The 26972-nt window shown below is 37.3% G+C and overlaps 1 pseudogene; it reads left to right on the plus strand.

Moving 5' to 3' along the window:
- Window positions 1-800: 800 nt before the first annotated feature.
- LOC125107678 (tubulin alpha-1D chain-like) lies at window positions 801-2095 on the plus strand (annotated as a pseudogene).
- The last annotated feature ends 24877 nt before the right edge of the window (window positions 2096-26972 follow it).

The raw sequence follows: 26972 nt of genomic DNA on the forward strand, positions 1-26972 counted from the left end.
CTTTCTTCTTCCTGCTAAGAATGACTAAACATTATATATTAAACAAATGAAAGAAGACTCTAAAAGGTATTTGATAAAGAAGGTAGACTGGCTAGGGATCTTGGAACCCAAGATGATAGTCTTGGGTTTTTGAGTTTTGTTTTGTCTTGTTTTTTGTCTTACACATCCATACATGTTGCTAGAGAGCTGGCAACTGGGAAAATGTCAACAGGTGTTGGGAAACAAAACAAAACAAAAGAAGAGGCCTGGGGAAAAAGTGTTTTCATTCTAGCCAAAAGATAGGAAGGAGGGAGCCTAACAAAAGAATACTTTGAGACAATAATTGCGCTACTCCAGACAAACACCAAAGAAAATCTGTAGTCCTCTCCCCTCTCCTTCTAGCTAAGGTCACGTGGAGCCTAGACTTCCACTCTTGGCAGACTCTTACAAAATACTCCCAGGCTCCATAATGTCAGTATAAATCACACAGGAGGCTGGACATCTACCCCCCATTCAGGGGCAATGTGGTAGCCTTTCCCCTCCTGCTGGACTGGTGTCACAGGAGGGCTACTGGAGTCAGGATTTTCACCACCCACCCTTAGCAGGAGCAAGGCAAAGAAGAAGAGAGACTTAAAATTGAGTGAAAAAAAAAATCCATGAATAGATTCCAATACCAAGATGACATAGATATTAGAATTATCTGACATGGTTTTTAATGATTCTCTTACATTGACCACCTAAGAGTAGCAATATAAGAAGAAACAGTCTCTCCACTTCCTCTTCTGTATTTGCTCAGCAGCCACAAAGCAGCAACTCTGTGTGAATGCAGTTCCATCCATGTTGAACGGCTGCTGTCCAGATTGGTAATGCCCGCTTGAAGCTCTGTTGCCTAGAACACGGTATCCAGCCCAATGGTCAGATGCCAGGTGTCAAGACCATTGGGAGAGGAGATGACTTCTTCAGCTTCAGTGAGACGGGTGCTGGCAAGCATGTGCCCAAGGCAGAGTTTATAGACCTGGAACCTACAGTCATTGATGAAGTTTGTACTGGCACCTACCACCAGCTCTTCCACCCTGAGCAGCTCATCACAGGCAAGGAACTTACTATGCCAAAGGACACCACACTATTGGCAAGGAGACCGCTGATCTTGTTTTGGACTGAATTTGGAAACTGGCTGACCAGTGCATAGGTATTCAGGGCTTCTTGGTTTTCTACAGCTTTGGACAGGGTATACCTTTCTTCTCTGTCAATTATGGCAAGAAGTCCAAGTTGGAGTTCTCCATTTACCCAGCCCCCCATGTTCCCACAACTGTAATTAAGTCTACAACTTCATCCTCACTACCCATACCACCCTGGAGAACTCTGATTGTGCTTTCATGGTAGACAATGAGGCCATCTATGACATCTGTCCCAGAAACCTCAATATTGAACACCCAACCTACACTAACATAAAGAGATTGACATGTCAAATTGTATCATCTATCACCACTTCCCTCAGATTTGATGGAGCCCTGAATGTTGATCTGACAGAATTCCAGACCAAACTGATGCCCTATCCCTACACTCCACTTACTGGAGTCAGGATTTTCACCACCTGAAAAATCCTGCAATGAACAGCTTTCTGTAGCAGAAATCACCAATGCATGCTTTGAGCCAGCCAACCAGGTGGTGAAATGTGACCCCTGCCATAATAAATGGCAATGGCTTGCTGCCTAGTGTACTGTGGCGACATGGTTACCAAAGATGTCAATGCTGCTGTTGCCACCATCAAGACCAAGCATACCATCCATTTTGTGAACTGGTGCCCCACTGGCTTCAAAGTGGGCATTTTTTACCAGCTTCCTACTGTGGTACCTAGTGGAGACTTGGCCAAATTACAGTAAGCTGTGTGCATGCTGAGCAACCACACAGCCATTCTGAGGCCTGGGCTCACCTGGACCACAAGTTTGACCTGATGCATGCCAAATGTGCCTTTGTTCACTGTTACGTGGGGCAAGGCATGGAGGAAGGAGAGTTTTTTGAGACCTAAGAGGATAGGGCTGCCCTTGAGAAGGATTATGAGGCAGCTGGTATGGATTCTGTTGAAGAAGAGTGTGAAGAAGAAGAAGAATACTAAAGTTAAAAATGTTACAAAGGTGCTGCTTTTACAGGGAAGCTTATTCTGTTTTGAACATTGAAAAGTTGTGCTCTAATAGTTAATTTGTATGTAACAATGTATAGTCTCATATACAGTTATTGACCTATGTTTTAAAACACAATGCTTTGTTATAGACCCAAGGTGTCCATTTCTCTGATGGGTTTGAATAAATATTTCCTCTCTTAAATGAAAAAAAAAAAATTACCTGACATGATTTTTTTTTTTAGTGTCATAGTTTTTTTTTTTTTTAAGATTTTTATTTATTTATTTGACAGAGATAACAAGCAGGCAGAGAGGCAGGCAGAGAGAGAAGGGGGGGGAAGCAGGCTCCCTGCTTAGCAGAGAAAATAGGAAAAGTATTGGGCACCTGGGTGGCTCAGTTGGTTGAGCGACTGCTTTCAGCTCAGGTCACGATCCTGGAGTCCGGGATTGAGTCCCTCATCGGGCTACCTGCTTAGTGGGGGGTGTCTGCTGCTCCCTCTGACCTTTCCCCTCTCATTCTCTCTCTCAAATAAATAAAATCTTAAAAAAAAAAAGAAAAAATAGTAAAAGTATCAAATCAATAATCTAAACCCCCAAATCAAAGAACTGAGGGCATAGGGTAAGAAAATTAATGGAAAGCAATCAGAAAAAACGTAATAAAGATTTGATCAGAAATCAAGGATATTCAAAGCAGGAAAATAGAGAAAAACAATGAAGCAAGGATCTAATTCTTTAAAAATATCAGTAAAATTGGCAAGTCTCTGAAAAAAATGAGCAAGAGAAAAAAAGAAAACACAAATAACTAGGACTAGGCAGGAAAGAGATTTTATTTCAGAACCTGCAGATAGAAAAAGATACTAAGGGACTGATAGATACAGTTCTATACACTTAAACTTCATAGCTTAGGTAATATGAACCAATTCCCCCAAAAGTACAAACTACCACATTTATCCAATGTAAAATAATTAATTTGTCCTAATAACTATTAAGGAAATTGACCTCCTAGTTAAAAATTTTCCTAAAGAACATATCTCCAGGATGATACAGATCATATGGATAGATGATTTCAATGGAGAATTCTATGAAACTTACAAGGAACACATGACACCAATTCTACATAATCTCTTCCGGAAACTAGAAGAGGAGGAAATACTTCCCGATGAATTTATGAAGCTAGAATTACCCTCATACCAAAACCAGACAAATACAAGAATGAAAAAAAAGAAAGGAATTAATGTAATATTTTATTTATTTGACAGAGAGAGTGCAAACACAAGCAGGGAGAGTGGCAGAGGGAGAGGGAGAAGCAGGCTTCCAAATGAGGGGCTCAATCCCAGGACCCTGGGACCATGACCTGAGCCAAAGGCAGATGCTTAACCAACAGAGCCACCCAGACACCCCTAAAGGAGGGAATTAATAAAAAATATTAGCAAGTAGAATTCAGAAATATTTACAAATCATTATACGTCATGATCAAATGGATTTATTTCAGGGTTACAAGGCTGATAGTATATCCAAAAATCAATCAGTGTAACCCACCATAACTAACAAGCTAAGGAAGAGAAATCAAATGATCTTATCAGTTGGAGCAGAAAAAATAATTTCATAAAATTCAACACACATTCAGGATAAAAAGACTGAGAAAAATAAGAAAAGAGAAAAGCTTTCTTAATTTGGTGAAGAGTATTTATAAAATACTGACAATAAACCTTTATAAGTTGAAATTATTTTCATGTGTATTACATAGTGATTTGACAATTACAAACATTACAAAATGCTAACTACAAAGTGTAGTTACCATCTGTCACCATGCAGGGTTAGTACAGTATTACAATTACTGGCTCTATTCCCTATACTATCTTTACTTTTCATCCCCATGATTTATTTACTGTAAACTTTATTTATTTATTTATTTACTTTAAGCAATTAAAAAAAATTTAAGGGGCGCCTGGGTGGCTCAGTGGGTTAAGCCGCTGCCTTCGGCTCAGGTCATGATCCCAGAGTCCTGGGATTGAGTCCCACATCGGGCTCGCTGCTCAGCAGGAAGCCTGCTTCCCTTCCTCTCTCTCTGCCTGCCTCTCTGCCTACTTGTGATCTCTCTCTGTCAAATAAATAAATAAAATCTTTAAAAAAAAATAAAAATAAAATTAAAAAAAATTTAAACTGGGAGTTTGTATCTTTTAATTCCGTTCACCTGTTTAACCAAACCCCTGCCCTCTTCCCCTATGGAAACCACTAGATTTTTCTCTATGAATCTGTTCCTTTTTGTTGTTGTTGCTGCTGTTTGTGTGTTCATTTGTTTTTTTTTTCCATAGATTACACATATAAGTGAAATCATGTGGTATTTCTCTTTCTCTGTGGGACTTACTTCACTTAGCACATAATACCCTTTAGATTTATCTATGAATCTATGTCATGAATGGCAAAATTTTATTCTTTTCTATGGCTAATACTCCATTGTGTGGTGTGTGTGTGTGTGTGTGTGTGTGTGTACCCTATCTTCTTTATTCATCCATCTATGAATAGAAACTTGGGTTGTTTCCATATCTTGGCTATTGTAAATAATTTTGCAATAAACATAAGGGTACATATATTTCTTCAAATTAGTGTTTTGTTTTCCTTGAGTAAATACCCATAGTGGAATTACAGGATTGTATGATATTTCTACATTTCAGTTTTTTGAGGAAAACGTACTGTTTTCCACAGTTTCCACCAATTTATATTCCCACCAGCAGTGCACAAAGATTCTCCTTCCTCTACATTTGTTATTTCTTGTCTTTTGATACTAACCATTCTGACTGGTTTGCAGAATTATATCATGGCGAATTTGATTTGCACTTCCCTGATGATTAGTTATGTTGAGCACCTTTTCCTGTGTTGTTTGGCTGTCTGTAAGGTGTGTTTTTTTTTTTTTTTTTTTGGGAAAAAAAATGTCTATTCAGGTCCTCTGCCCACTTTTTAATCGATTATTTGGTTTCTTGGTGTTCAGCTGTGTGAGTTCTTTATATAGTTTGGATATTAATCTCTTGTCAGTTATATCATTTGCAAATATATTCTCCCATTAAGTAGTTTGCCTTTTGGTTTTGCTGGTAATTTCCTTTGCTGTGCAGAAGCTTTTTATTTTGATGTATTTCCAATTGTTTATTTTTGTTTTTGTTTCCCTTGCGTGGGAAGACATGTCCAGAAAAATATTGCTAAACTTAATGGTAAAAGACTGAATGCTTTCCCCTTCAGATCAGGAACAATTAAGACCATTAGAAGCTATTACTACACAAAATGAGAACAAATAAAATTTTTTAAAATAATGAAAACAGGAAATGCTGGAAAATATGCAAAGAAATGGCATCTACCATGTGTTGCTGACCAGAATGTAAAATGGTACAGCCACTCTAGAAAACAGTCTGACAGTCTCTGAAGAAGCTAAACATAGTCTTACTCTATGACCCAGCAGTGTCACTCCTGGAGTATCCTAGAGAAATGAAAAGTTTTGTTCCCACAAAAACCTATACACAACTGTTCCAGCAGCTTTATTTGTAGTAGCAAAGACTGGAAACAATTAAAATGTCTCTTAATAGGAGAATGATTACACGAACCGAGGCACATCCATACCCTGGAATACTGCTCAACGATAAAAAGGAATTAACTGTTGGGCGCCTGGGTGGCTCAGTGGGTTAAGCCGCTGCCTTCGGCTCAGGTCATGATCTCAGGGTCCTGGGATCGAGTCCCGCATCGGGCTCTCTGCTCAGCAGGGAGCCTGCTTCCCTCTCTCTCTCTCTCTCTCTCTCTCTGCTGCCTCTCCGTCTACTTGTGATCTCTCTCTGTCAAATAAATAAATAAAATCTTAAAAAAAAAAAAATCCTGAAGCTAGGGTGCTTCACTGCAATTAAAAAAAAAAAAGGAATTAACTGTTGATATACCCAACAACTTAGATGTTTGCCATTCTGAGTAAAAATAATGCCAACCTCAAAAGGTCACACACTATATGATTCCATTTATGTAACATTCTCAAAATGATAAAATTATACAAATGGAAAACAGATTAATGGCTTCCAGGCAAAGAAGTTGTGGGAGGTAGGGCAGGATTGTATGTTGGAAGATTGTGTTGGAAGATTAGTGTCACTATCAATGGTAGCACAAGAGGTACTTTTGCGGTGGTAGACTTAAGTCTGTATCTGATTGTGAAGGCAGTTACACAAATTTATGCAACTGATAAAATGATACGCACACACTGTACTGATGCTAAATTCCTGGCTTTGGTTTTATGCTTTAATGGAGAAAGATGTGACTATTGGGAGAAACAGGGTGAGTGGTACCTCTCTGTACTACCTTTGCAAATACTGTGAATTTGTAATTATTTCAAGATAAAAGTACAGAAAAATGTCCTGTCAGTTTTAAGAAAAGAGTTGTAACAAGAAACTAAGGTAGGCTCTTGAAAAGTATGAGACAAAGATAAAATAAAAGAAAAAAAAAGTGTTGGCGCACCTGGGTGGCTCAGTGGGTTAAGCCTCTGCCTTCGGCTAAGGTCATGATCTCAGGGTCCTGGGATTGAGCCCCACATCAGGCTCTGTGCTCAGCAGGGAGCCTGCTTCCCCCTTTCTCTCTGCCTGCCTCTCTGCCTACTTGAGATTTCTCTGTGTGTGTGTCAAATAAATAAAATCTAAAAAAAAAAAAAGTGTTAAAAAATATGAATCTAAATTGTGGGGTAAACATAGTATTAATAGGAATGGTAAGAGACCGGACATAGGAAACAGATGAGAAAGAATCACTAAAGAAATAATATCCCCCTCCCCTGCAAAATACCCATGAGTATTCAAAGCTATATACTCTTAGCCTCCCAGGTTTTACTGACTGTCCATCAACATTAATTAAAAAATGTGAAACCATATTCAATTATTACAAACCATCAGGGCATCAGGTAACAAAAAGACAAGCAGATTGTGTTATGAGTGACATTAGAGGTTTAAGTCTGCCTCACGTTGCTTAACTCGAAGTAATTAAAATGTTGCAAATTGTATTATCAATACACATAGACAATTAATTAAGTCACAACAGAATTTCCATACAGCTCTCCTTTGTCTTAGAGGGGATGAATGGGAGGCCTGTTGTAGAAGCTGCAGAAATGTAGACAATAATTCTTAGGACTTTGTGTCTAATAAACTTTACAATGAACCATCTTTCAGTTCAGTACTACCTTCTGTATTTTTTTTTTAATACTAAATCATATATAATTCAGGAGCAAGTTGTGTTTATAGAGTAACTCAGCATTTCTCTTTAGTTTTTGGTCTTTGGTCACATGTCTGCATTTTCCACCTGATTTATCTACACTTACATGGATCACTATTTGACTATCTGGTAAGTTCTGAGAGTATAAGCTAACATGGAAAAGTGGAACTGAGAAGACAAGTAAAAAGAAGGGCAAAACAAAACAGAACAGGCAAAGCTACCAGGTTAAATGAAGAAATGAAAGGATGGATTAAATAAAAAAATAAAAAAGGATAGATTAACAAGTACTGGCCACTTCAGCAGAAATATAAATATGAAAAAATATCTTTAAAGAACAAAGATGCAACACACTTCTGAGGCTATGTTCAGCATATGAATATAAAAAAACAAAATTTAATTTTTCTTTCTGCAGATAAAAAGCTCCTTAAAGAATTAAAATCTGAATCTTTATATAAAGAATAAAATTTATGTCCAACAGTTACTGCCTAGGGTTCTGGTAATAATATTATGATCCATACAATATATATGCATATAAAATTTGAATATATACAAGATTTACATCACAGGATATTATGCCAAGGAAGATTCCAGTATTTATGGAGCCAATAAAACCAGTTTAAAAGCTTGGTAAATATATTTATGGACACAATCAGGCTACAATCTGTATTGCAAACAGCAATTCAGTAAGAAATAACCTAATAAACTTTAAATGTGAACACATTATCTTACTTTCCATTATAATAATAGTTTAAACACCAGATTTAGGGAGATTTACAAACAAACATATCACAGAGGATTTTGTTTTTTAAAACATGTGCAATAGATTTGTAATAATTCCAGAGACCATTAAATTCCATTACAATGATGTGGATGTTCAAATTTCTTTTACACCAAAAGGCAGTAAAAAATTGGGGATGTAAATCATGTGACTACCAGAGCTAACTTAAGGATGAAGAATTATCACCAGAAATACTTAACAACCTCCCCAAGATCACACAATGAGTTTCTATCAGTCGGTATTAGAAACCAAAGTTCCTATCAGCAAGAACACATTTAAGGATAATTGTCCAGTCATTATTTATAACATGAGTGTGGTGGTACAAAACAAGGTGGTATGTCCCAACCTCCCCTGCAGGGAGGTGAGCCGGATGACCGAATTTGGAGAAACGAAATATAGGTAGACGATACATGACGTTTATAGGCTTTTGTGTAATACTTCCCAAATAGCCCTCCATGCTGGCTGTATGCCTTTTGCAGAAAGGATGGCAGAACCAGTCATAGGAAGGAGCTCTCTTGGGTGACTGCAGCTCCATTTCCTGCTCACCCTGATATTCAGCTTCCCACATCATACTCAGATGTGTATAAGAAATAAACTTTATTTTGTTAAGCCTTTTATTTTGGCAGTTGTTGCTCAAGTTAACCACACTGGCAACGATCTCATTCATTTTTTTGACCAAAAAAAAAAAAAAAACCATAAAATTTTAATCTAAAATGCATCAATTAACACACTAGAGTGGATATAAGCAAAAAAATGGACAGTTACAAGTTCTGGCAAAGATGTGGAGAAATTGGAACTCGCACACAGTGCTGGTGGGAATGTAAGCTGGTGCAGCTGCTTTGGAAGACACTTTGGCAGTTCTTCAAAAAGTTCAGACTAGAGATACCATTCGACTCGGCAATCACACTGTTGGGTACATACACCCCCCCCCCCGCCCCGAAAATAAAACATGTCCATCTAAATGCTTACACATGAATGCTTGTAGCAACATTGTTCATAACAGCCAAAAATGTGAACCTAGCAGTTCTACTCCTAGGTAGTCACCCAAGAGAATAGAAAACATGTTCATATAAAATCTTGTAAATGAGCGGCACCTGGGTGCCTCAGTCGGTTGAGCATCCAGCTCTTAATTTTGGCTCAGGTCATGATCTCAGGGGTGTGAGATTGAGCCCCACATCTGGCTTCATGCTCAGGAAGGAGTATGCTTAATGCTCTCTCTCCTTTTATGCCCCTCCCTCTGCTATCTATCACCTGTTCTCTCTCTCTCTCTCTCTCTAAAATAAAATAAAAATCTTTCTAAAAAATCTTGCAAATGAATGTTCACAGGAGCATTATTCATCATAGGCAAAGTCTGGCAATCCAGATTTTCTTTAACTGGTGAAGGCGTAAACGTAATGTTGTATGCTCATAGAATGGAATATTATTTAGCAATAAAAAGGAGTGAAATACTTATTATGCTACAATGTAGATGAAGCACACAAACACCATGCTAAGTGAAAGAAGCTATCACGTATATTATGATTCCATTTGTATAAAATATCTAGAATGGGCAAATACATAAAGAGAATAGATTAATGGTTGCTTTGGAATGAGAGGAGGGGTTGGGGAGGAAAATGGGATTGGCACCCAGTGGTGATAGGCTTTTTTAAGAGAAGTAAAAAAGAAAAAAGGAAGTTAGTTGTAGTGATTAAGCTAGTTGTACAATGTGGTGAATATCTCAACAACCTTGTATCTCAATGAAACTTTGTAAAAGGAGGAAAGGAGAAAGGGAACATTTTGTCAATTGTCTGGAAGATAGCTACTCACTGAAATGCATCTTATTGCAAAGCTAAGGTTTTATTTCTCATCTTAGACATAAGAGAGGATTTCAAATCGGGAGTTTTTCTGACCCCTCTATTCTCTGGCAACTTCCCCGTTGCCGTGGAAGCAGGTGAAACTTGCCACAGTAGACTTGACCTTATGTGTTCTTAAGTCTGTCTTCATCAAGTTCCCCTGCAAACTGCTGTCCAGGAGCAGGCTACCAGCACCCTGAAGAGGGTCCTGGTCCTGGAAACTGAAAAGAGAGCTCCTCAGCCCTCTACCCTAGTTCATCACTGGGAGCACTGAACAAGAGCCCACATCCTAAGCAGACCAGCTAGCTGTTGCAGAAGGAATGTGCACTTTGAAATCAGAGAGACCTAGATTCAAATCTTACTTCATCCTTCAAAGATATATACACTGGCCCATTCGTATGTCCTGAATTACACTAACAAAAATTATTTGTAAAAGAGGAGTGCTGCAAGGCTTATTATTAATAAATATTATAATTAATGAAAATTAAATCATACTTCTGACTTTTGAATTATTTACAAATTCATATTTAGTGCATTTTGAACTCATACTTTTCCATCCAAATATACTGGAGTCAGAAGAGACAACACCCAGTAATAATCCAGTGCTAACGGGTTCACTCCCGCAGCATTCCTTAAGCTGTCGTCAGTACGGACCTGTATCTTGCTCCCACTCCAAACCTCCGAAGATAAGGGTAATGCTGGATGTAGCTTGAAAATACCCAAAGTGATTTTAATATGCTCCTTTTTACCTCATCCCAAATTGAGAATCATTTCTAATCCTAAAAGCATGTATCTTTAGTTCATATCTTCCCCATACATATATATCTTTATAGGGAAGGGCAATTTGCCATTTAAAACAAGTATTAAAAGCAGCCACTATGGAAGAGTAATAATTTACCTCTGAGATAAGTGATTCTTATTTTAGAAAACTCACTGATGGGCTTTTTCCTTTGAAAAATGTAGGAGACCCTTGACAGATGAGAGAAGATGAGAAAAGAGGAAATTGATCTATTAAAAAAGACTAGCAGGACTTAAGTATGCAGAGTCATTATAGGTGGGAAACCCGAGAAGAAAGAAAAAGCCAGGTCTCTGCAAAGAGAAAGTTATGTTCACTGACAATGTGTGAGGTTAGGACTTAAGAGTGGGACATGATTGGCAAGGAATTTGTGACTGTGAATAACAGGCTTATTTGTAGTTTCAGTAAGATTGGAATTTAATTGCTGAATTCTTCATCTAGTGTTTTACCCTTAAACTTCAGTAGAGTCTAGTATTGATGTTACTTTATAATACTGAAAGAAGAGTGGCAACATTTTAAGAATTTGACCTGGTGACCTGTAGGTGAGTGAAAGGATTTCTGACTTAGAGTTGAAAGCTATCACTGACACTAGAAAAGTGTAGCTTTATAGACTGACTCAGAAGCATATGAGCCAAAGTCTTTTGTAAGAAATGGGATTCTTAAAGAGGATTCTAGTCTTCCAAGTAATACACTTTGATGGAATTAAATATGTATTTAATGCAACTATAATTCTGCACATAAACTACTCAGACCTATGGTAATATTTAGATGCTAGAAAATGTGCCATATTGTTAAGTCTTTTGATACTGAAAAGTACTCACATTCTCTGATAGGGTATATTGACAAGGATTTCATCATTCAACTGAAAAGTGGTGAAATTAGAGCCTTTACATGGGATTTACAATACAGATTAGATCATGTGGTAGACAGATTCTGGCTATGGCTAGGACAATGTCTTTCTTCCCCGTACGCACATGTCTGACTCTCTTCTCATCAAGATGTGAAGTCCGTTTCCTTCCCTTTGACCATGGCCTAGAATCGTGTCCAGCTTTGATAATTTGCCAAGCTTTTAAGTGGCTTGGCTTGGCTGTTTCTGTACTGTTTGATAAAGTATGCTGCCATGATGGAAAGAAGCTTGAGCTAGGCTATTAAGTGATGAGACAGGAGGTAGAGAGATGGAAAACCCACCTGGAAAAGCACTGAGGCACGAGATATGTGAATAACAGCTTGGATCATCCAGTTTTCATGCAACTACCATCAAAATTTGTTACCCAGAATGAAATAACTAAAAATAAAACAAAAAGATTGTACAAGAAATGCATTGTCATCATCACGAAATCCTAACATGGGTGCTAATGGCTTTATAACAAGGAGGTGAGTGGAAGGCCCAGGAAAAGTGAGGAGGTTGTTAATGGGGCTGAAGTACAGTGAGGGAATTGCTTTTGGAGGGTAGAGAAAGGTTATACCACTACAGCAACATAGAAGATAAAAAATGTAGGAGACATACCTAATGAACATGTGGGATGTAGGAAATACAAGCTGGCAATGGAAGTTTTCAGCCCTACTCAGCTTCTGTCTGAACATATCTGAGTAAGTGATCTCAGCTAACACCAGCTGGGGAATCACAAGTGCCTTTGTGAATGCTACCCAATGTCCTAACCCACAGAATTATAAGAAAAAGTAAGTCTTTGTATTCTAAGCCACTGTGCTCTGGAGATACTTGTTACATAGCAATATGTAGCTGATACAGACCACCAACGACTTCCAGCTAGAAGAATATTTTCAGGATGCTGGTCTCCAAGATTGGTCTCACAAAGTCAGATGGGAGCATTAGTGCAGGCCTTCTGAGTTACCGATGCCACCGAGTATTAATGAGTTGTGGGAACAAATCAAGAGGATAAAACCCTACTAGATGGAAGCAAATTGTGCTTTTGGATTGTTCCTACCCGTAACTGTGGTCATGGGGTGACTTATTCATAATAAAGTCTTTTCTGCTCCTCTATTTTGGAGAACCTGAAGGAGAAAGTTTCAAGTACACTTCAAGTCTCAGAAATACTCTGAAGTCCTTTGCCAGTCTGACCTTGCTGCTTTAATTTCTTGTGAAAATCTGTTTTGATTGTCTATGTTTTTCTTTGAGAAGAGCATAAAGTGTCACATGGTAGGTACTACTGGAACCTTTCTTTCTCAGGCAAAATACGTGCCAACGAGCTGCTGCTTGCAGTTGTGTTATCTAAATGAGTGTCCTAGATAATGATCATAATTTTCTCCATGATTGCTCTCACTAAAAGGGAAAACCAGAAGTTAAAGGATTTCTCTCTTCTCCTCTAACTTATAATTTATCCTGGAAGCTGAAATAAAAGCATGTCCCAGATGACACAGCAGTAGCCCTTTTCCATCAGATGTCCTGTACTTTCAGTGTCTTAGCTGTAAAACCTTAAGCAAATATGCCTACTCTGGAAAAAAGAATTGACTCATTGTTAGCATTTGTCATCATAAACTCATTTCTGATTGTCAAATTATGTTTTAAAGTTTTTTTTTAAATATGTGGAAGAAGGAAGACAAATAGGAAAAGACAATACTGAGAAGAGATACAAATACTTTGCTTGCTTTTTTTTTTTCTGTTTGTGTGCAAATGAACATAAAGGAAAATAGGATCTGTTGGTCCACTCCCACTCTAATTGTTGTTGGAAATTAAAAAATTTTTTTTAAAATCATCCTCAGACAAGTCTGATATAAAGTGTAGCAAAGGCTATGATAAATAGAGAAAGTACATGTACTTTTGTTTTCTTTTTTCAATTTATTTATAAACCTGGAATATAAAACATATTTTTAAAAGGTATAATGAATAAAATTCTTAAGATGGCAAGTAAGTTGCCCTTGTGCATAAATGAAAATGCTACTTTTACTTTGAATAAATATATATTTTAGGAGATGCACTTGTGGAAAATATTGTGTCTGTGACAAAGATGTCAAATAAATTTTAATTTGCATGCCATTCTGTTAAATGAATAATGGCTCCAACAAGATTGCATTGTAGACCTATCTTTGCTAGTATGGAAGAGTATCATGATTAATTACATCTACAATAGATACAAGAGGAAAGATTATGGTAAGAATTTGTCATTCCTGTTCTGAGAGAATAGCACCTGAATCGGACATATAGAAAACAGACTTCCTCAATTACAAGAAGTTAATGGGGTTAACCAACAGGAAAAACGGATATTCTAACAGGAAAATACTTTATGTATGCTTGCTTATTTGGAATGTCAGGGAATTTAATTATTCCGAAAAAAGTGAAACCCCTTTTATCACATAGTGAATATGATATAAGATCTGGCAGGAGAGAGATTTATGAAGCATGATACATTTTAGTAGCATAAGTTCACTTATGCCCAACATAAATGAGAATACCACAAAGCACTGGACCAGGAGGCCAGAAATATATTTGTATAATCTGTAGCACAATCACAGATATATATGATAATACAGTTATGTGTCAATATTTGTTCTCTAAACTCAGAGTGTATATATATATGTGTGTGTGTGTGTGTGTGTGTGTGTGTGTGTGTGTGTATATATGAAGGTTTTATTTATTTACTTGACACACAGAGAGAGAAATCACAAGTAGTCAGGCAGGCAGAGAGGGGGGGGGAAGCAGGCTCTCTGATGAGCTTAGAGCCCGATGCGGGACTCGATCCCAAGACCCTGAGATGACCTGAGCTGAAGGCAGAGGCTTAACCCACTGAGCCACCCAGTGCCCCAGAGTATATATATTTTTAAAGATTTTATTTATTTGACACAGAGAGAGAGAGAGAATACAAGGAGGGGGGTAGCAGAGGGAGATGCAGGCTCCCCACTGAGCAAGGAGCCAAATACAGGGCTCGATCCCAGGACCCTAAGATCATGACCTGAGCCGAAGGCAGACACTTATCCGACTGAGCCACACAAATGCCCCTAAACTCAGAATATATAAAGGATATAGTATTCTTTGATGGAGGAATATTTTCTTATATTTAATATATCTACATTCCTCTTAAATCATATAACAAGGGAGAGAATGCAGATTTTAATTGCCAGTGAAAATTAAAACAGGGTGCATAGAGAAGAAGTATTCATGATAAATGTAGTCCAAGGAAGGGTAAAGAGAAGGAAGAACGTAACTGGAGGTGAAGAGAAGGGAAAGATAGGGAAGTGAGTGCATACAATCTTCTTGTGCAACATGGCTACTTTGAGAAAAGGGTAATAATACACACAGACTCACTCTACAGCAAATTGGTACATGAAGTGAGCAGCATGGACTGGTGAACACCCATGGCTCACAGACATTAGTAGATACGGATAAGTATAATTCAAAGAAAATGGTTAGATCGAAGTATAACCAGGAGTCTCTGCCTCTTGGCCATTAAGATTTGGAAGAGAAAGAAATCTTAAAATACAGCAATAATGAAAGAGTCTGTCTTCACCCACATGTGGTAGATGTCTTGGAGGATGAGAAAAGAACAAATGGTGTATAGTAATGGAAAGCTGGAAAAACAAGGACTGGGAATAATGCATAAAGCAGAGAAGTAGGAAGCACGTTGACTACAACTGGATTAGTAACACGGGAAACACCATGCTTGAGGAGCCAGGAGGGTCTCCTGACTGGAGATTTGGAAAGGATTTTCAGGGAGCCTCAAAAAGATTGGTTCAGACACTATAATTTTTTTTTATGATGGCTTCACATCCTTCAGGTTGCACTTTTTCTTATGATTTATTCTCACAGCAAAGTGAAACTAAGTTGCTCACAGTATGAATATAAAGTTTTTTCTGCCTACAGTTCTTTTAAGAGCAGCCTATTGGAGGCCTTTGAATACTTTCAGCTTATGCAGAGACCTTTTATAATAAATTGTGTTTTTCATGTTAAAAAGAAAACTTCAAAAGAAGGTGTTAACATAATTGAGGCATGATAAGTTTGACAGTAAGTGTCATTATCAGAGTTCCACTGACAGCTTTTTGAAGTCAAAAAAATATTCTTCCTACATAGACACAAAACCTCTTACAGTGTTTAAACAATTTCACCAAATATATTAATATTCTACAGCTGCCCCTTCATTCTGAAGGTTACCCAAGTGAAATGGTCTTCATGATATTTAGGTTTTTTAATCTATTGAACAAAGATGCAGTACTCTCTGGTATTCAGTATAGAGAAGATACAAAAATGTAAAGGGTGAGATGAAAGATAAAAATATGAAAAGACATTCTCATGTTTGCCTTCTGCACACCACTGACTCACCTTGTACACACACTGGGATGAACACCCTCTACTTTGAATATCATTGCTGCAAGTAATGTGGAAAAAAGATGGATAAACAAAGACTCCAAGAAATCTGTGTCACTCAAAGCTTTGCTTAAATTTAGTGTAAAACCAAGGTGCATTTTCCAAATGAATTATTCTCAGTTCTAGCTTTCCCTAAAATTAACTATCCCTTAATTGAGAAATTCATCACCTCTGTATACAAGATGCTTACTCACATACTGATATTTTAAATTCTTTTTTCTTAGAGCTTTCTGGATTTCTGAGCTCTATTTTATCAAGAAACCACTAGGGCAAATATCCGATAAAGCAACAAAAAACATAAAGAATTGAGTGGTGATGTGTTGGCAAGTAAATCTTGGAAAGGAAAAAGTGTGATTAAATAAGAAAAAAGGAGGAAAACAAAAGTAAGAGGAAGGAATAGAGCAGAAAGCGACATTTAACTGAAATAATATAATGAAAATCTGCAAGTGGACAAAGCTGATTTTCAAAGCAGAACACATTACTGTGAAATGCTTAGGAGAAAGGAGCTAAGATTCACCAGGAAGAGACACTTAGGGGAGTCTTATGACAAAAATTTGTCTCAGAAATATTTTTCCCCACAAGCTTTATCTTACAAAGGATAAAAATTAGTTGAATTTTCTTAAATGCATGCTTTTTATGTAACTATTAAGTTGGATGCAGTATTATGAATATTACACTAGAATTTGCAGCTTTGAACCCAGAAAACCAAAGCAGGTGCTGGAAGTGCAGCAAATAAAATGAGTAAACCCGTCTGTTAGGAGGTATAAGTTGCATTGATAGAATGGTTCACTGAACTGATGGAATCATCCAAGTATATTGACATCATTTGACACAATTTCAGAATATATAATTTGGTCTATAGTTTATTAATTTTTGTGTTCTTCATTAAGACCTGTGGGAATAAGTATTCGACTAATTTTGTCATTCCTAGGTTGAAAGATTAAGGTACAATGATTTCATCATTGCCCCTGTTGGCCAATCCTCCCTCTTACCTTAACTCTCCTCCTTGATCTCACAATATATAATCAATACATCTGGAGAAACCAACTACCAAATCAGACTAACTTCCAAATAATGATTCCATCATTATATTTTATCCCCTGCATTTACTAACATATTCGTTCAACAGATGTTTGTTGGCATTATTGTGGATCAGCACTTTATGAGATGTTTTTCTTGCACATTGCCATGCTCACAATAGGCATGTAATAAAAAAATACAAAAGTAAGCAAAAAGGTAAATAAGACATGGGATAAAAATATGAAATAGGGTGACTATAATTTAGAAAACAGAGTCAACTGGTAAGATTGCAGATATACATAGTTAACTAAAGGAATGAGCACCCACAGTATTGTGGGATGAAGTCAGGTTTAGGGAAAAGCACACAAGATAAGTATCTGAAGACATGGTTTGAGTCATGACTCTACCACTTACCACTGTGTGACCTTGGGCAAGTAACTTAAAATTCCGAGTTTTCAGTTCTTGATGGATTGTGCTGAAGAGAATAAAATCTCTTTTTCTAGAAAAAGCTTTTTCTAGAAATTAAATATGGGCTTCTGTTTTTTATAATGATGGGCCCAGAATTTAGAACAATTCTCCCACTAAATAAACCTAGAAACTATTTTCTAAGCCAAGATCTAGGAGAAGACCATTGAGATCCAGAGGAGCAAGTTTGACATTTGAGGATGTTTTTTCCTGTGGGGATGTTTGCCAATCTGGAAAAAATCAGTGAATATCTGAGCACCTGAGAAGTTTTTTGACATATTCCCAGTGTTATAAGAGTAAAAGTTTAAATACAGAGGTAGCCAAAGTGTGGGTTTTGGTAAAATTCCATGGGCTTTGTTTTAGGACCATAGTGGGGTGGGGGGAGAATAAACCAGAAATAGAGATGTCCTAGTAGAGACAGGAACCTAAATTCAGAAACTCCCAGCTGTAAAAATGGAGAAGGCAATCCCTAATTGTTTGTGCCCCTCTGAGAAATGTATCAGTCTTTACCCTAAATTATATCCAGAGAAGAGTATTTCAAATGAAAAGTTCTGTCAAAATAAGAAAAAATTACTAAGTACCTACAAAAGTGAGCAAAGTGAATCATGAACTAAAAATAGCACAAACACACCAATGTAGGTGCAGATACTGAGGTTATTGGGGACACAGTAATTCATAAAATAACATCCCTGCTGTATTTGATGAGAAAAAAAAGACCATTTTGAGAGTTTCAGGAAGACTCAATGTGATAAAGAAGGACATGAAGATTGCTAAAAGCAACAGATAGATATGCTTGAACCAAAAAATGAAATAACTTGGGATATCAGTATCCCAATAGGATAAGTTGAAGTAACCATAATGAAGCAAGTAAGAAAAATTTTAAAAGCTGAAGAACAGAAGATAAGAGATATGAAAATATAGCAAAAATAGATAATATAAACATATTTCCCTAGGATATGTAGAGCCCCAGCAAGTGTGTATGTGTGTATGTGTGTGTGTGTGTGTGTGTGTGTGTGTGTGTGTGTGTAGCTTGTTATATAAGCAACTGAATTAATTTTTTTTAATTGATGAGCTCATAGTGAATGAATGACATATTTAGAATAATGGGTACTTGTTCTTATCCTACCAGTGTTCATGAAATTGTTATACAACATCCAGAATCATCTCTTCCTGTTCAGGTCTGAGAACCATTCCTTAATATTTGTTTTTATCAAATGTGTGGTTCCTGGCTAACTTTGTATTTCCTACTATGAGAAAAAGTAACACTGACCTTTTATGTGGCTCTTTGCCTATCAATTGTATTGAAACAATATCGATTTCCTTGCTTCTGCAGCTCTCTAGTACCATTTATTGAATGCTGGTTGCACCATTACTCATGCTAGTACTCATCGTCTCTTTCAAAAATACTTTTTCAGTGACTCAGAGTTTATTATTGTGCTTCACTGATGACAACCACTAATGCAAGTCTTACCCAGATGATGAAAGAAAATGTTAATCTTTTATGATTATGTTGAATTCACTGTTTAGAATTTCATAGCATAAACCTAGATTGACATATCTAGCCATGTCTTTTTTTGGACCCTTTGAGCCATAATCAAGAAATTCCTAAATGCAGTCTCCTCCAATGTTGATTGCACCCCTGACTTCTATACCCTACCCCAGAGAGATAGACTAGAGGCTGGTATGAAAAACAAGAAGATCTACCTCATTCACATAGGAACATCCATTCCTCATCCAACATGGCTTAAACAAAGACCAAAGAAAGTACAATGTCACCAGAACATTTGAGATGAGAACAGCCAACTAGAAAGGTCCATTGGTACTGTAAAGAATGGTCTTCAAAGCCCTCAAAGAAGATAGGAGCAGCCATGTCCAGAGGACTGCCTGGCACATGCCCCAGCGCCTGAGGAGGATGTAAGTGACTTCTGCAAGTACAGTGAAATGGAACTAACAAGGTAAAGTCCCTGTCCTCAGGTGCTCTAGATCAAAAATAGCACCCTGATTAGAAAAGGCTAGGTTCAAGCGGATGTCCATATCCGTTTACATAGGCATCAGACCATTGGTAGTTCAGAACTCTCAACTTGTACCATGTCCAACGTGTACCATGCCCAACGTGAATAAGAGTCACTAAGAATATTTCAGTACAGTTTGGCAGCCCAATCTGGCATGACGCCACAAGAGAAGTACTGCAAGAGCCAGCAGGAACAGTCCAGTCACCGGGCTGTCCTTTTGAAATTCACAACCAAGCAAAGAGCCCCAGAACAACTTCATAAACAGAAGTTCAGTAGCTTCTTGGAGGATCTGATTGACCCACATGTGGTGTAAGGGGCCAGAGAGTGCCTCAAAGGAGTGAAAGATTGAGGCCCATGCAAGCCAAGCTTAGGGCCCAGCTGGCATTGACACAGAGAAGAAAAATTTAAGGAAGATATTCCAAAGCACAGGGCTACCTGAGACATGGGACCTAGAGCATTAACCCTGCTTGCCCAGGTCTAAGAGCAATAGTAAACATACAATGGGATGCCAGAAAGAGAAATAATAAAGTAGAGGCAATACTCAAAGTGGCCTGGTAAAAGAAAACATAAACCATAGACACATACCACTTTATACCCATGAAAACTGGCAAAAATCAAGATATTTAATAATCTCATATTTTAGGGAGGATGTGGCTCTATGTGCATTCATACATAGCAGATCAAGTTTAAAATTCATACAGGCATTTGAGAAAACAATGGCATATTATCCTTTAAATGTGGACACTTATACCATGCAACTCAGTATTTCTCCTGTTTTGTGTGTGTGTGTGTATCCTAGAGATACTCTTACGTGTGCACGTCAAAAGATACATGCAAGAATGAATGCTACACTAGCATCAGTAATAACTTCAGGAAACTAAAAATTGACGTCCAAGTCCAAACAAGAGTAGAACAATGAAACAGTGCCCCAAAAGTGGTCCATGAAATGGGGAGTAAGATGCAAGTTGCAAAATGACATGTAAAGTTTCATTCCATCTGTCTGAAGCTTCAAGAATGTCAAGACTAAATATTATATTATTTAAAGATATATTCACAGTTACTAAATTGGAAATAAGAACAAAAGGATGATTTTCGCAAAAGTCAGGGTAATGTTTACCTCTGGGAGGAAAGTGGGTTATGGATAAGAGAAGCATGTAGGAAAAAGAAAGATACTGGTAAAATTCTAATTCTTAAGCTGTGTGGTAGGTTCGTGGGTGCTTGCTTTATTACTATGCTTTTATAACTTCCATTCATTCCTTTGTGCGTACCAAAGATTATATTAAAATAAATATTTATTACTAACAAGAATATGTACTAAGGCCTTTATAGTACACATGAATAAGAAGTCTAGGATATGTCTTGAAATGTCTTAGAGTCTTGTTGAGGATTATGTAGAGTAGCAGAATGCCTTGAACCAATATAAAGTTGGTTGGAATAATGAGTTTTAAGGAAACTTGAACATTTCAGAAAATAACTATCAACTTAAGTAAAATATGAAAAATTTTATGAGGTGTACTTACACATAAAACCATTTAAATATAAACTATGAGAGATTATAATCATTTGGAAGAATCTAGCAAGGTTTATTGGAGAACGTGACACTGGATATTGCCTTAAAGGTACATTCAACTTGACTACCAGAGTGGGGTTCACTGTATCTTCCAGCAGAAAATAAGAAATTGAGGGGTGCCTGGATGACTCGGTCAATTAGGCATCTGACTCTTGTTTTTTGGCTCAGGATATGATCTCATGCTATAAGATCAAGCCTTGTGTGAGCTCCACACTCAGCAAGGAATCTGCCTGTGGTTTCTCTCTCTCCCTCTGCCCCCCCCCAAATAAATAAATAAATCTTTTAAAAAAAGAGAGAGAGATTGGAAGTACTGGTGAAGAGTCCACTGATGTCGTATTTACAGACTAGACTGAGGACACTAAGCAGTGATAGATGAAATGGCACTGGAGCACATTGAAATTGTTTGGCCGTAGCTTGAAGATCCCCAGGAGAGGGTAAATGGGGACTGCTGATTAATCTGGCAGAGATGTGTGGGGTGAATGTAGCCCATAAGTGACCAGAAATGAGAAGAACTAGGAGAAAGCTAATGCACTTTTCCAGGTAAGAGTAAGGGCCCCAGCTGGAACGGTGGTAGTGAGAACTAAATTCTCTTAGAAAATGCAGTTGGAAAACATTTTCCCAAACACATTTGCAGCTTTCGTATTAATGAGTAGAATCGTGGAAGCTTAGATTTTCTCAAGGAATGGCTGAAAACATTAGCCCTTCTCTATAGTAATTCCCCAAGCAGATTTTAATGACAAGCAAGAAACCAATCTAAATGTGTGTCAGCCTTCACTTAACATCCCAGTGTCACCTGAAGTTCTGCCCTAGTTTTCCTCACTGTGAGGGACTCTTTGGTTTACTAGTGCCCATTATAATTTTAAAAATGATTCCAGCCCACCATATTCGTTTAATTTCGGTAGCCTAGTAAAAAAGAAGTCTTGGAGTTTGCCTAGAGGCCATAAGAGACGAGGTGTCTAAAACAGGGCTAAATGAGAAGGGGTATTTGCCTCAGAATCTCTAGAATTATAGCAGAGAAGACAGCAATGACTTCCCTTTTCACTGGGAATTTTTCAGGTGAATAGATGCTGTCTTTTGTGATGGTGTCATTGCCAAAGATATTGAGAATTTCAATGTTAGAGATCATTTTACTGAACTGACACTATTGGAAATAATGAAATGGTGAACCATAAAGGGTCTTGGTTTGAAAAATAGAATATTTTAAGATTTTTCCAAAATGGAGTAAATGCATGTGTGTGCATTTATATGCATGTACATACAGAGATATATTCAGATTAGATATATATTTTCTCTATATGTACATTTGAGAAATTAGTGATTTTTAATTAATTTCAGGGATCTATATTATATTAAACTCATTGTTTTCACTTGTGAAATTGACCCTGGAAAGCTGAATTCAGCATTTAAAATCCTATTACAAGGTGCCTTATTAGCACAGTAGGTAGCGTGTCAGTCTCATAAAATCCTATTACATGTTGAAAAGATATTTGACTTTATTATTCATCACAGAAACACTAATTAAAACTATGCTACCACTCACTAAGCAGTGGCCACAGTTAAAGATTGGAAAATACAAATGTTAGCAAACATGTGGAACAGCTAAGACTCAAATTGCACATGAGCATGTAACGTAAATTGGTACATTTGTTTTGGCAAAATGCTTGATAGGGTCCATCCAGGCTAATGATATGTCTATTCTATGACTCTGTAGTTCAGTCCTAGCTATGCATGCAACAGAAATTAGTGCAAATCTTCATCAAAATACATATAGAATATTCAAGAAATCACTGATTTTAATAGGTCCTACCTACAGTTACCAAAATGCCCAAGAGTAGTATGGATAAAAAAATATTGTTTATTCATCTAATGAACTATTATTGGACATTGAGACTGAATGGCCTGGAATTACATACAACAATAAGAATGAATCGCCAAACTGTGGAAAGAGCCAAGATGCCCTTCAACAGACAAATGGATAAGGAAGATATGGTCCATGTATACAATGGAATATTTTGCCTCCATCAGAAAGGATGAATACCCAACTTTTGTTTCAACGTGGATGGGACTGGAGGAGATTATGCTGAGTGAAATATGTCAAGCAGAGAGAGTCAATTATCATATGGTTTTACTTACTTGTGAAGCATAAGGAATAACACGGAGGACATTGGGAGATGGAGAGAAGTGAGTTGAGGGAAATCGGAGGGGGAGATGAACCATGAGAGACTGTGGACTCTGAGAAATAGAGGGTTTTGGAGTAGAGGGAGGTGGGGAGATGGCTGAGCCTGGTGGTGGGTATTAAGGAGGGCACGTATTGCATGGAGCACGGGGTGTGGTACATAAACAATGAATCTTGGAACACTGAAAAAGTTAAATTTAAAAAAAGAATGAATCTAACAAACATTGTTCAAGTTTGACATTAAAGGGCATATAGTGTTTGTGTTCACTTATATAAAGTATACAGAAACAGGTAAAGCCAATATAAACTTAATAATCAGGGATAGTGGTTATCCTTAGTGGGTGCCGATTGTAAGTATCATGAAAAGATCTTCTGGGATGCTATAAAATCTGGGGGCTGTTGTAAGAATCTGTGTTCTTAATTATGGAGATACATACATATATATATGCTTAATTTCATATATATATATATATATATATACACACACATGCATATATATAATCTTACATAATTAATTCTAATTATTCTCAATTATGTTCTTCTGTATATATGTAAATGCATCAATGAAGTTTAACAAAGTATTAAATCATTTAAATTTTAATTTCACTGGGAAGACAATAAAGGCAATAGCTTCAGCTGAGTCAAATTCAATAGCACGGGGTGATCATATTGTCAGGGTTCTCCAAAGAAACAGTGAATGTATGAAATTTCTTACAAGGATTGTCTCCTGATCGTGAAGGATAGGAAGCGAGAAGCCCAGGAAAGCCATGGGAGCAGTGGAAGTCCTGAGAACCAGGAGTACTAAGAGCAGAAGCATATTCCAGCTTCAGGAGTCAAAAATGAATTCAACCTCCCTGGCCTTCTTGTCCTTTGTATCCAAGTCCTCAGTGGATTGGATGATGCCCTCTCACACTGGAGGAAGTCATCTCCTTTACTGAGCTCACCAATTCAAGTGCTAATCTCTCTGGAAATACCCTCACAGGCAACCCCAGGAAAAATGTTTTGAAGCAGGTATCTGGGCATCCCATGTCTGTGTCCAGTAAGGTGACATGAAATGAACCATCACAGTGAGTTACAAACATTTAACCTGTATTTATAATGTATTGTTCCTTTCCCCTCTTGAATATATTTATTTTTTATAAGTCATATTTATGCTCACTTAAGGTAGTATAAATGCAGAAAAGTATAAAGAATATATTCGTTCAGGGACGCCTGGGTGGCTCAGTTGGTTAAGCGGCTGCCTTCTTCTCAGGTCATGATCCCAGCATCCTGGGATCGAGTCCCACATGGGGCTCCTTGCTCAGCGGGGAGCCTGCTTCTCCCTCTGCCTCTGCCTGCCACTCTGTCTGCCTGTGCTCTCTCTCTCTCTCCCTCTCTCTCTCTGACAAATAAATAAAAATCTTAAAAAAAAAAAGAATATATTCGTTCAGTCCTCTGGAGAATAATACTAAGAATGTTTAGCTCTATAGACTTGCCAATCTATAAACCAATATTCATTCACTTAAAATATTTATTGATACTTTAGTTTGTGCCGAGCTATGTATCAGACACTTCACGTGCAATGGTAAGCAGTAACAGAAACTGCATGGCCATCACTAGATTACGTTCTGTTGGAGGGAGACAGAAAATAGTCACACAATCACCTAAAAATATACTTAAAATTATGGTGAATGTTATGAAAAAAAGATAAACCTATGAGAAAAGTACAAATGAGAGTTTGCCTGGTGAACAAGAATAAATGTGCTGTGATCAGAAAGAAAAATAGGAGATCACAATTTGAAAGGGAGAGAAAAAAAGGTGTCAGGCTGAGGAAACAGCGTGAGCAAAAGCCCCGGGGTAGGAGGAAATATGGTCAATGCTAGGAAAAGAAAAGGCCACTATCCATGGGACACATGGATCTGAGGCAATCATGCATCAGAATTTTCCTGGAGGACTTGTTAAACACACGCTATCAGGCCTCCTCCCTCACCCCCAATGTTTCTGATACAGTAGGCTGGGGTGGGCCCTGAGAATTTGCATTTCTAACCAGTTCCCAGGTGATACTGATGCTGGCGGTCTGGAAATCATAACTAGGAAATAACTGACCTCAAGAAAACATGGTCTGGCACAGGGCTTGGTAGGAACCAGACCACTTAAAGCTTTAGAGGACATGTCAGGAAAGTTGTTATTTATTCTAAAAACAATAGTGGCACTAAAGCGGGATTTGGGAGCTCGGGGGTGACCTGATGGGATACATGTTTTGATACCATCATTTGATACCGGCATGGCGCATGGGTAAAAGCCACTGGAATCAGTTAGGAGGCTATTGTGATAGTCTAGGTAAGTGATGAAAGTAGTAGGATGATGGTATTGCCCTTTTCAGTCTCTTACTTTGGGGCCAAGGAAAACTTTCTGCACATCAGAATTACATAAATATTCACATGTTTCTAATTCTGGTAATTTTAATACTTTATTTTTATCTTTTAAATTTTGAATTATTTCTCGAAAGTGTGTGATGGAAATCTTACCTATATATTTCTTTTCTCCTTACTGCATAACCAGCTCTCAAATACTATGCATTTTCAAACTTCTATTTGAAAAGTCTAAAAGGTAATGTCAAATGCTGAATTGAATTTGTCACTTTGGATTTTTCTGTGTCCAACTGAATGTCCCTGTGCTTTCGGAAGCTTGACTTTGGAAGCAAGAAAAGTTGACTTAATTTACAACCTGTGCGTTCCTTCACGTTTTGTTTTGTTTTTTTCCTTGTAGCCCAATTGAAGTACTAAAATTACTTCAGTTTAAAAAAAAAGCCACCTAGAAAGTTGACCTAGATTGTAGTTACCCATCTGTTTAAAGAATTGTGCTGCATGGAATATTCTCTTTCTGTTCTGGTTATCTATTAGCAATTCAGAATGTATACAATGGTGTACAAAATTCTTTGCATTTTGAGTCTTGTTGCTTTTAGAGATTACTTTTCTTCTTTAGAATTCTTTTTTAATAGCTATATAATAATAAAAGATGACATATTTTAAAGAATATTTCCTGTGTCATGGAGGAAATAAAGACATTTTAATTTCAAAGGTATGCAAATAAAATGTTTTTAGCAGTCCCTCAGAAAGTTGTATTTCATTCACAATTTTCTTTATTCCCACTTTAAAAAGTTTTATTTATTTATTCATTTATATTGTTGAGTATATTTGACATATAACATTATATTAGTTCCAGGCGTATAGCATAATGATTTTATATTTGTATATATTACAAAATGAACATCACAGTAAATCTAGTTAACATCCATTGCTGTACATAGTGGCAAGGTTCTCTTTCTTCTTAAGATGAGATCTTTTAAGATTATTATCTTAGAAACTATGAGATATGAAATACATTGTAAGCTATATAGTCACTATATTGCATATTGTATCCCGACAACTTACTTATTTTATAACTGATAGTTTGACCTTTTGACCCTCTTCACCCCCTTTTGCCCATCCCCCCCCGCTTCTAGCAACCCAGCAATCCGTATATGATTTGTTTTTGTTGTTGTTTTAAGATTTCCCCATATAAGTGAGCTCATAAAGTATTTGTCTTTTTCCATCTAACTTACTTCACCTAGCAAAATGCCCTCAGGCTTCACCCATGTTGTCACAAATGGCTAGATTTTATTCTTTTAATGACTGAATAATATCCCATTGTATGATGTAATTGT

The sequence above is a fragment of the Lutra lutra genome, chromosome 8, assembly GCF_902655055.1.
Source record: "Lutra lutra chromosome 8, mLutLut1.2, whole genome shotgun sequence".
Taxonomy (NCBI): domain Eukaryota; kingdom Metazoa; phylum Chordata; class Mammalia; order Carnivora; family Mustelidae; genus Lutra; species Lutra lutra.